The sequence below is a fragment of the Tachyglossus aculeatus genome, chromosome 10, assembly GCF_015852505.1.
Source record: "Tachyglossus aculeatus isolate mTacAcu1 chromosome 10, mTacAcu1.pri, whole genome shotgun sequence".
In the NCBI taxonomy this organism is placed as follows: Eukaryota; Metazoa; Chordata; class Mammalia; order Monotremata; family Tachyglossidae; genus Tachyglossus; species Tachyglossus aculeatus.
The window spans coordinates 51,866,763-51,876,841 of NC_052075.1; positions in this window are offsets into that span (position 1 = coordinate 51,866,763).

The window sequence follows — 10,079 nt, forward strand, 5'->3', positions numbered from 1 at the left end:
ACAGGCGGCATGCTTTTCTGACTCTTCAGATGACGGGAAGCCTGAGGCTGTGGTTCTGACTCGTGTCGCTATGGGGACTCCGAACTCATCCAGTCGTATTTATTGAGTGCGCACGGTGTTCAAAGCACTGTGCTCTGAACGGCAGAGAACCCGAGATCTGCTCCTGTAGCCACAGAACCCGCGGTTCTGACTGTATTTACCGGGTCTGCGTCTTTGACGTGATTTTTGTGTCGTTGCCATTTTGTCGCTCCTTAGGCGTCCATCGCTAACCCCGTTGGGAGCCCTTTCATTCATTAATTCAGTCGTATTTATTGAGCGCTTACTGTGTGCAGAGCACTGTACTAAGCGCTTGGGAAGTACAAATCGGCAACAGATGGAGACAATCCCTGCCCAACAACGGGCTCACAATCTAGAAGGGGGAGACAGACAACAAAACAAAATACATAGACAGGTGTCAAACTTAGCTGTGTGACTTTGGGGAAGTCAGTTAACTTCTCTGGGCCTCAGTTCCCTCATCTGTCAAATGGGGATTAATAATAATAATAATAATGGCATTTATTAAGCGCTTACTATGTGCAAAGCACTGTTCTAAGCACTGGGGAGGTTACAAGGTGATCAGGTTGTCCCACGTGGGGCTCACAGTCTTAATCCCCATTTGACAAATGAGGTAATTGAGGCACAAAAAAGTTAAGTGACTTGCTCAAGGTCACATAACTGGCAAGTGGCGGAGCCAGAATTCGAACCCATGACCCCGGACTCCCAAGCCCGGACTCTTTCCACTGAGCCACACTGCTTCTCTGACAAAACAAAACAAGTAAACAGGCTGCTGGGCCCGGGGGGTGGGGGCAAAGACCCTGTTTGACTCATCTGTGCAGTTTTTTTTGGTGCTTAGTACACAGTAGGCACCTACAATACTATTAAATGCTGCTACTACTACTACTGATGTTGGTGTTTATTAAGTATTTACTATGGGCTAAGCACTGGGGTAGATACAAAGTTATCAGATCAGACACTGCCACAGTCTTACTTGGGGCTCTCAGTCTACTCTTGAATGAATGAATGAATGAATGAACAAATGGATGAATGTGTACGAATGAATGAATGAATGAACGATTGAATTAGTGAATGAATGAACAAATGAATAAATTAATGAATGAACAATCGAATTAGTGAATGAATGAACAAATGAAGAAATTAATGAATGAACAATCGAATTAGAGAATGAGCAGAGTGGCTAGAGAACGGAGCTGGGAGTCAGAAGGTCATGGGTTCTAATCCCGGCTCCGCTACTTGTCTGCTGTGTGACCTTGGGCAAGTCACTTCACTCCTCTGGGCCTCAGTAACCTCATCTGGAAAATGGGGATTGAGACTGCGAGCCCCATGTGAGCCAGGGACTGTGTCCAACAGAATTGGCCTGTATCACCCCAGTGATTAGTACAGTGCCTGGCACATTCATTCATTCATTCATTCAATCAATCATTCATTCAGTCTAGAAGACTAGACTGTCTAGTAAGCGCTAGGCACGTAGTAAGCGCTTAACAAATGTCACGAACAAAAGAAAGAAGGAATGAATGAGAGTGGATGAATGAATGAGGGAATGAATGAGGGAATGACTGAGAGAGTGCTTTAGAGCGCTTTCTCTGCTTCCGCATCAGACGGAAACGCCTCACCTTTGGCTTCAAAGCCGTCCATCCCCTCGCCCCCTCCTACCTATAATAATAATAATAATTATTATTATTATTCTAGACTGTGAGCCCGCTGTTGGATAGGGACTTCCCAAGCGCTTTGGTCCAGTGCTCTGCACACAGTGAGCGCTCAATAAATGCGACTGACTGACTGAATGAATGAACGAGCGAATAATGATGGCCTTTGTTCATTCATTCATTCACTCAATCGTATTTCTTGAGCGCTTACTGTGTGCAGAGCACTGGACTAAGCGCTTGGGAAGTACATTTGTTAGGCGCTTACTATGTGCATAGCACTGTTCTAAGCGCTGGACTCACCTCGCTACTCTCCTACTCCATTTCAGCCCACTCACGTGGCTCCTCTAACGCCAACCGCTGATCTCCCCTTTTAGACTGTGAGCCCACTGTTGGGTAGGGACTGTCTCTATATGTTGCCAACTTGTACTTCCCAAGCGTTTAGTACAGTGCTCTGCACACAGTAAGCGCTCAAGAAATACGATTGATTGATTGATTGATTGATTTAGAGCGGGTGGCTGGGGCGGGTGCTTTGAGAGAGATGAAAAACAGCATCTCCTCAACTCCTGGCCCTGCTCCCCTAACTAGCTCTGAGTAGCTCCTGATTAGTGTTGGTCTTTGGGCAATCACGGAGCCATTGGGCATCAGAGGACCCAGAATGTTCCACCTGGGCAGGCTGCATTAGCTGAAGTAGGGGCCCTGGGATGGTCATCTAATAATAATAATAATGCTAATGATGGTGGTATTTGTTAAGCAGCGCTTAGAAGAGTGCTTTGCTCATAGTAAGCACTTAATAAATGCCATTATTATTATTATTATTATATTCTAAGTACTGAGGGGGATACAAGGTGATCAGGTTGTCCCACGTGGGGTCACAGTCTTTATCCCCATTTTACAGATGAGGTAACTGAGGCACAGAGAAGTTAAGTGAACTGCCCAAAATCACGCAGCTGACAAGTGGCGGAGCCGGGATTAGAACCCATGACCTCTGACTCCCAAGCCCGGGCTCTTGCCACTGAGCCACGCTGCTTCTCCAGTGGGGTCCCTCCCTCGCACAATCCTCTGATATTGTTACACGCCCACCACTCAGAGCGGCAGCGCAGATGGAGGGAAACTCTGGGCGGCCTCGACAGCTGGGGCCTGGAGGCCCTTTCTCTGCGCCTACTTTTTTACTTAACGGTATTTTTTAAGCGCTTACTATGTGCCAGGAACACGGGCTTGCCTATTACCACCGAATTCTTCAATTTTATAAACAAATCAACCCTAGAAGAAGCAGCGTGGCTCAGTGGAAAGAGCACGGCCTTTGGAGTCAGGGATCATGGGTTCAAATCCCGGCTCTGCCAACTGTTTGGGCAAGTCACTTCACTTCTCTGGGCCTCAGTTACCTCATCTGTGAAATGGGGATTAAAACTGTGAGCCCCCTGTGGGACAACTTGATCACCTTGTAACCTCCCCCAGAGCTTAGAACAGTGCTTTGCACATAGTAAGCGCTTAACAAATGCCATCATCATCAACCCTATCAATCAATCGTATTTATTGAGCGCTTACTGTGTGCAGAGCACTGTACTAAGCGCTTGGGAAGTCCAAGTTGGCAACATAAATATGTTTATGTTGGCAACATAAACATAACATAAATATGTACAAATAAGATAAATAAATAGAGTAATAAATAGGTACAAACATATATACATATATACAGGTGCTGTGGGGAAGGGAAGGAGGTAAGGGGGGGGGAGGAAGGAGGGAGCTGGACACAGTCCCTGTCCCACGTGGGGCTCACGGTCTCAATCCTCATTTTCCAGATGAGGCAACTGAGGCCCAGAGAAGTGACTACTACTACTACTACCTCTTCATACTTCCTCAATCCAGTCCCTCAACCTCCTAGGCGCTTCCTGTCCTCCACTCACCTACCTCATCTTTTCCCTGGACCCACCTTCTAGATACCGTCAGTGGATCTCAACCTTTTAAACACTCCTCATGTCTCAAATTTAGAGACATCTCCCTGTAAGCTCCTTGTGGATAGGGAAAGTGTCTCCCAACTCTATTATATCATACTCTCCCAAGGGCTTAGTACATGCTCTGCACACAGTAAGGACTCAATAAATACCACTGACAGCTCTGGATATAGAGTGTGCTCATTAAATAGCATTCTTTTGGATGGCACTTGTTAAGCACTTTATGCCAGGCACTGTACTGAACACTAAAGTAGATACAAGATAATCAGGTTGGACACAGTCCGTGTCCCACATGGAGCTCACAGTCCTAATCCCCACTTTACAGATGAGGTAACTGGGGCCCTGGGAAGTTAAGTGATTTGTTGAAGATCATACAAAAGATAAATGGCTGAGCCAGGATTAGAACTTCCAGGCCCTTGCTCTATCCACTAAGCCATGCTGTTTCCCTATCAAATGATTACCTCCAACCCATGCCCCCTGGGAAAAACTCACAAGTAGATATTTTATAATCAGAAAAAGCACAGGATACTCACGGCCTAGTTGGAATGCTTGTTGACACTTAGGGACAATGGAGTGTGGCCTGCCAGCCTGCCTGTTACCTTCAATCCGTCAGCCAACTGCCATCCTTTCCATATAATAATAATAATAATAATAATGGCATTTATTAAGCACTTACTATGTGCAAAGCACTGTTCTAAGCGCTGGGGAGGTTACAAGGTGATCAGGTTGTCCCACGGGGGGCTCACAGTCCCCATTTTCCAGATGAGGTAACTGAGGCACAGAGAAGTTAAGTGGCTTGCCCAAAGTCACACAGCTGACAAGTGGCGGAGCTGGGATTTGAACCCATCACCTCTGACTCCAAAGCCCATGCTCCTTCCACCGAAAATGATTTTAAGAAAAGGAAAAAAACCCTAAACAACACTTGAGTGATTGTGAAAGGTAAACTACGTCTGATATCTATTTTCAATTACTCGTGATGGAACAAATGACTCCGAAGGACCGTGGGTTAAAATGGAAACAATGTATTTTGTCAAACAGCACCGATCAAAACGTGAGAGAAATGTATACTATATATCGACGCCCGCAACCCTTCCTTAACCCGCTGCAGGCCCTCAACCTTGTATCATCCCCAGTCTCCTCAATCCCGTAAATTCCTGAGTTGCCATGGAGACAGTGGTCCAGGCACCTCAATCCCCGGTTGCCAAGGAGACGCCTCTGGGGCTCTGGCTGGGGGAAAGCTCTTCCTCCCACTCCCCATCTCCATCGCAACCAGGGGTTGCATCCACAGACCCTTCCCAATTTGTTGTCCTTCTACCTTCTTCGAGCCCTGTCCCCATCTCCGCTGCTCCCTTCCACTTCTCGCTCTCCCCGAAGCCTTTTTTTCTCGAGATGCTCGGCCCGTGCCGCTAAACTACATTTCCCAGAAGTCACTTTCGAACGCATGCGCACCGGGAACCTCAAGGCCCTTCCAAACTGCGCATGCGCAGTTTGAAGCGCCACCATCCTAGCGACCGATGAGTGGAGGGCGCGTGAGCCGACTACACTTCAGGCTTCATTCATTCATTAGTCGTATTTATTGAGCGCTTATTGTGTGCAGAGCACCGTACTAAGCGCTTCATCATCATCAATCGTATTTATTGAGCGCTTACTGTGTGCAGAGCACTGGACTAAGCGCTTGGGAAGTCCAAGTTGGCAACATATAGAGACAGTCCCTACCCAACAGTGGGCTCACAGTCTAAAAGGGGGAGACAGAGATTGTCTCTATCTGTTGCCGAATTGTACTTTCCAAGCGCTTAGTACAGTGCCCTGCACACAGGAAGCGCTCAATAAATACGATTGAATGAATGAATGAATCAGTCAATCTCTGAATGAATCAGAGGAGCAGCATGGACTAATGGAAAGAGCCCAGGTTTGGGAGTCAGAGGTCGTGGGTTCTAATTCCACTCCGCCACTTCATTCATTCATTCAATCGTATTTATTCATCAATCGCATTTATTGAGCGCTTACTATTTATTGAGCACTTACTGTGTGCAGAGCACTGTACTAAGCGCTTGGGAAGTACAAGATGGAAACATACAGAGACGGTCCCTTCCCAACAACGGGCTCACAGTCTAGAAGGGGGAGACAGACAACAAAACAAAATATGTAGACAGGTGTCAAACTTAGCTGTGTGACTTTGGGGAAGTCACTTAACTTCTCTGGGCCTCAGTTCCCTCATCAGTCAAATGGGGATTAATAATAATAATAATGATGGCATTTATTAAGCGCTTACTATGTGAAAAGCACTGTTCTAAGCACTGGGGAGGTTACAAGGTGATCAGGTTGTCCCACGGGGGGCTCACAGTCTTAATCCCCATTTTACAGATGAGGTAACTGAGGCACAGAGAAGTTAAGTGACTTGCCCAGAGTCACACAGCTGACAATGGGCAGAGCTGGGATTTGAACCCGTGACCTCTGACTCCAAGACTGTGAGCCCCATGTGGGACAACCTGATGACCTTGTATCAACCTCAGTGCTGAGAACAGTGCTTGGCACAAAGTAAGCGCTTAATAAACACCAATATTATTATTATTATTATAACGACCCAGCAGCGGTTGCTATGGAGACGCAGCCTCACAGCCCCTGATTGGACGAGAGCTCCTGCCCAACCCTCCTCTTCCTTCCCCATCTCTACTACTGACTGACCGAATTTGGAGAGGTTGCGGGGAAGTGGGGGGAAAGAGCAGGGGCTTTGGAGTCAGGGGTCATGGGTTTGAATCTCGCCTTTGCCAATTCATTCATTCAATCATATTTATTGAGCGCTTACTGTGTGTACAGCACTGTACTAAGCGCTTGGGAAGTACAATTTGGCAACATATAGTGACGGTCCCCTAACCAACAACGGGCTCACAGTCTAGAAGAGGGAGACAGACAACAAAACAAAATATGTGGACAGGTGTCAAGTCATCAGAATAAATAGAAGTAAAGCTAGATGCACGTCATTAACAAGATAAATAGAATAGTAAATATGTCCAAGTAAAATAGAGTAATAAATCTGTACAAACATATATACAGGTGCTGTGGGGATGGGGAGGAGGTGGGTAGAGAAGCAGCGTGGCTCAGTGGAAAGAGCCTGGGCTTTGGAGTCAGAGGTTATGGGTTCAAATCCTGACTCTGCCACTTATCAACTGTGTGACTTTGGGCAAGTCACTTCACTCCTCTGAGCCTCAGTTACTTCATCTGTAAAATGGAGCTTAAGACTGTGAGCCCCACACAGGACAACCTGATCACCTTGTAACCCCCCCCCCCAGCACTTAGAGCAGTGCTTTGTGCGTAATAAATGCCATTCTTGTTATTATTATTATTATTGTTATCCTCACTGGTCCCCCCCGTCCCCTTGGTGCTTAGTAAGCGCTTAACAAATGCCATAATTATTATTATTATTACTTCCCAAGCGCTTAGTGCTCTGTACACAGTAAGCACTCAATAAATACGACAATGAATGAATGAATGAATGAGGAGAGGAAAAAGGTGGCTCAGTCTGGGAAGACCTCCTGGAGGAGGTGAGCTCTCTGTGTGACTCTGGGCAAGTCACTTAACTTCTCTGTGCCTCAGTTCCCTCATCTGTAAAATGGGGATTAAGACTGTGGGACAACTTGATCTCCTTGTACCCTCCCCAGCGCTTAGAACGGCGCTTTGCACATAGTAAGGGCTTAATAAATGGTTCCCTCATCTGTAAAACAGGGATTAAGACTGTGAGCCCTACATGGGACAACCTGATCACCTTGTAAACTCCCCGGCGCTTAGAACAGTGCTTTGCACATAGGAAGCGCTTAATAAATGGTTCCCTCAGTTGTAAAACGGGGATTAAGACTGTGAGCCCTACATGGGGCAACCTGATCACCTTGTAAACTCCCCGGCGCTTAGAACAGTGCTTGGCACATAGGAAGCGCGTAATAAATGCCATTATTATTATTATTATTATTATTATTGGAGGGCTTTTCTCTCTCTTCTTTCACCTCCCCATCCCGCGAGATGCCCAGGCTCTTTGGCCTTGTTCCCGAGAGCGGAGGGAGGCTCCCCCTTCTAGACTGGGAGCCCACTGTTGGGTAGGGACTGTCTCTATATGTTGCCAGCTTGTGCTGCCCAAGCGTTTAGTACAGTGCTGTGCACACAGTAAGCGCCCAATAAATACGATTGATTGATTGATTGACCGAAGAATCAGAGCCCACGTTTGGCAACCAGGCCCTGCCCCCTTCCTCCGAGCTCCACTCGGGGCACCGTCTCCTTGGCAACCCTCCCCTTCATCCCTCCCCTCATGTCCAAAGAAAGAGGGCTGCCGCGAAGGCTTCTGGGAAAAGTAGTCCGGAGCTGGGGTCGCCTGCGCATGCTCAGTCGGCCTTGGAGTCTGAGGTGAGTGAAGGGGGAGGGGGTCGGAGAAGTGGGGTGCTGGGGGGGGGGTGAGACTGGGATATTGGGGGGTGGGGAGCAAGGCCGAGAGAGGGATGGAGACCCCAGGTGTGGGGGGGTGTCGGTGGGGGAAGGGGTTCAGGGGAGAGGGGACAGGAAGGGCCTTGGGGAAGAATGGGGGTTGGTGGGAGGAGGCAGAGTGACCATGAGCAAGGGGGACGAGGAAGAAGTTAGTTGTTGCTGAGGGGAGGGTGAGTGGGGTGGGGAAGGGTAGGGAAGATGGGGCACAGACACTAGTTGTGGGAGCCAGAGGACCTGAGGGGTTGGGGGAGACCCCAGGGGGGGGAGGGAAAAGGAGCCAGGGTGAGGGGAGGGATGAGGGAGATGGAAGCGATGGGCAGAGAGGAGGTTGAGGGAAATCAATCAATCGTATTTATTGAGCGCTTACTATGTGCAGAGCACTGTACTAAGCGCTTGGGAAGTACAAATTGGCAACACATAGAGACAGTCCCTACCCAACAGTGGGCTCACAGTCTAAAAGGGGGAGACAGAGAACAGAACCAAACACACCAACAAAAGAAAATAAATAGGATAGAAATGTACAAGTAAAATAAATAAATAGAGTAATAAATATGTACAACCATATATACAGGTGCTGTGGGGAAGGGAAGGAGGTAAGACGGGGGGATGGAGAGGGGGACGAGGGGGAGAGGAAAGAAGGGGCTCAGTCTGGGAAGGCCTCCTGGAGGAGGTGAGCTCTCAGCAGGGCCTTGAAGGGAGGAAGAGAGCTAGCTTGGCGGATGGGCAGAGGGAGGGCATTCCAGGCCCGGGGGAGGACGGGGGCCGGGGGTCGATGGCGGGACAGGCGAGAACGAGGTACAGTGAGGAGATTAGCGGTGGAGGAGCGGAGGGGGCGGGCTGGGCTGGAGAAGGAGAGAAGGGAGGGGAGGTAGGAGGGGGCGAGGGGATGGGCAGCCTTGAAGCCCAGGGTGAGGAGTTTCTGCCTGATGCGCAGATTGATCGGTAGCCATTGGAGGTTTTTGAGGAGGGGAGTAAAGAGGCAGGGAAAAAGTGTTGGGAGAGAAAGAATAATAATAATAATGATGGCATTTACTAAGCGCTTACTATGTGCAAAGCATCATCATCATCAATCGTATTTATTGAGCGCTTACTATGTGCAGAGCACTGTACTAAGCGCTTGGGAAGTACAAATCGGCAACATATAGAGACAGTCCCTACCCGACATTGGGCTCACAGTCTAAAAGGGGGAGACAGAGAACAAAACCAAACATACTAACAAAATAAAATAAATAAAGCACCGTTCTAAGCGCCGGGGAGGTTACAAGGTGATCAGGTTGTCCCCTGGGGGGCTCACAGTCTTCATCCCTGTTTTACAGATGAGGTAACTGGGGCGCAGAGAAGTGAAGTGACTTGAAGGATCCGGCTGTGTGTGTGTGTCTGGGGAAGGGGATGGGTGAGGGGTGAGCCCGCTGTTGGGTAGGGACTGTCCCTGTACGTTGCAAACTTGTACTTCCCAAGCGCTTAGTACAGTGGTCTACACGCAGTAAGCGCTCAATAAAGACGAATGACTGAAGGGGCGGCAGGGGATCATATTAATAATTGTTATGGTATTTGTTAAGCGCTTATTGTGTGCCAAGCACTACTCCAAGCGCCGGGATAGATACAAGGTGATCAAGTTGGACACCGTCCCTGTCCCACGTGGGGCTCGCAGTCTCAATCCCCATTTTACAGACGAGGGAACTGAGGCCCAGGGAAGTGACGTGGCTTGCCCGAGGTCACACAGCGGACGAGTGGCGGAGCCGGGATTAGAACTCACAACCACTGAAGAGATGGTTCTTAGGGAAGGGTTGAGGGAGTGGGGAAGCGCAGGGGATGGTTCGCCCGTGAGGGTTCCTCACTATCTCGGTCTCGTCTTCTCCCCCAGGGCTCCGTGAGAGACACTGCTCTGAAGACAGAAAGACCCGGCAAGCCTTGCCTCCTGCCCGCCCGTCCCCCTTTCCCCCCGTCGTCCTCC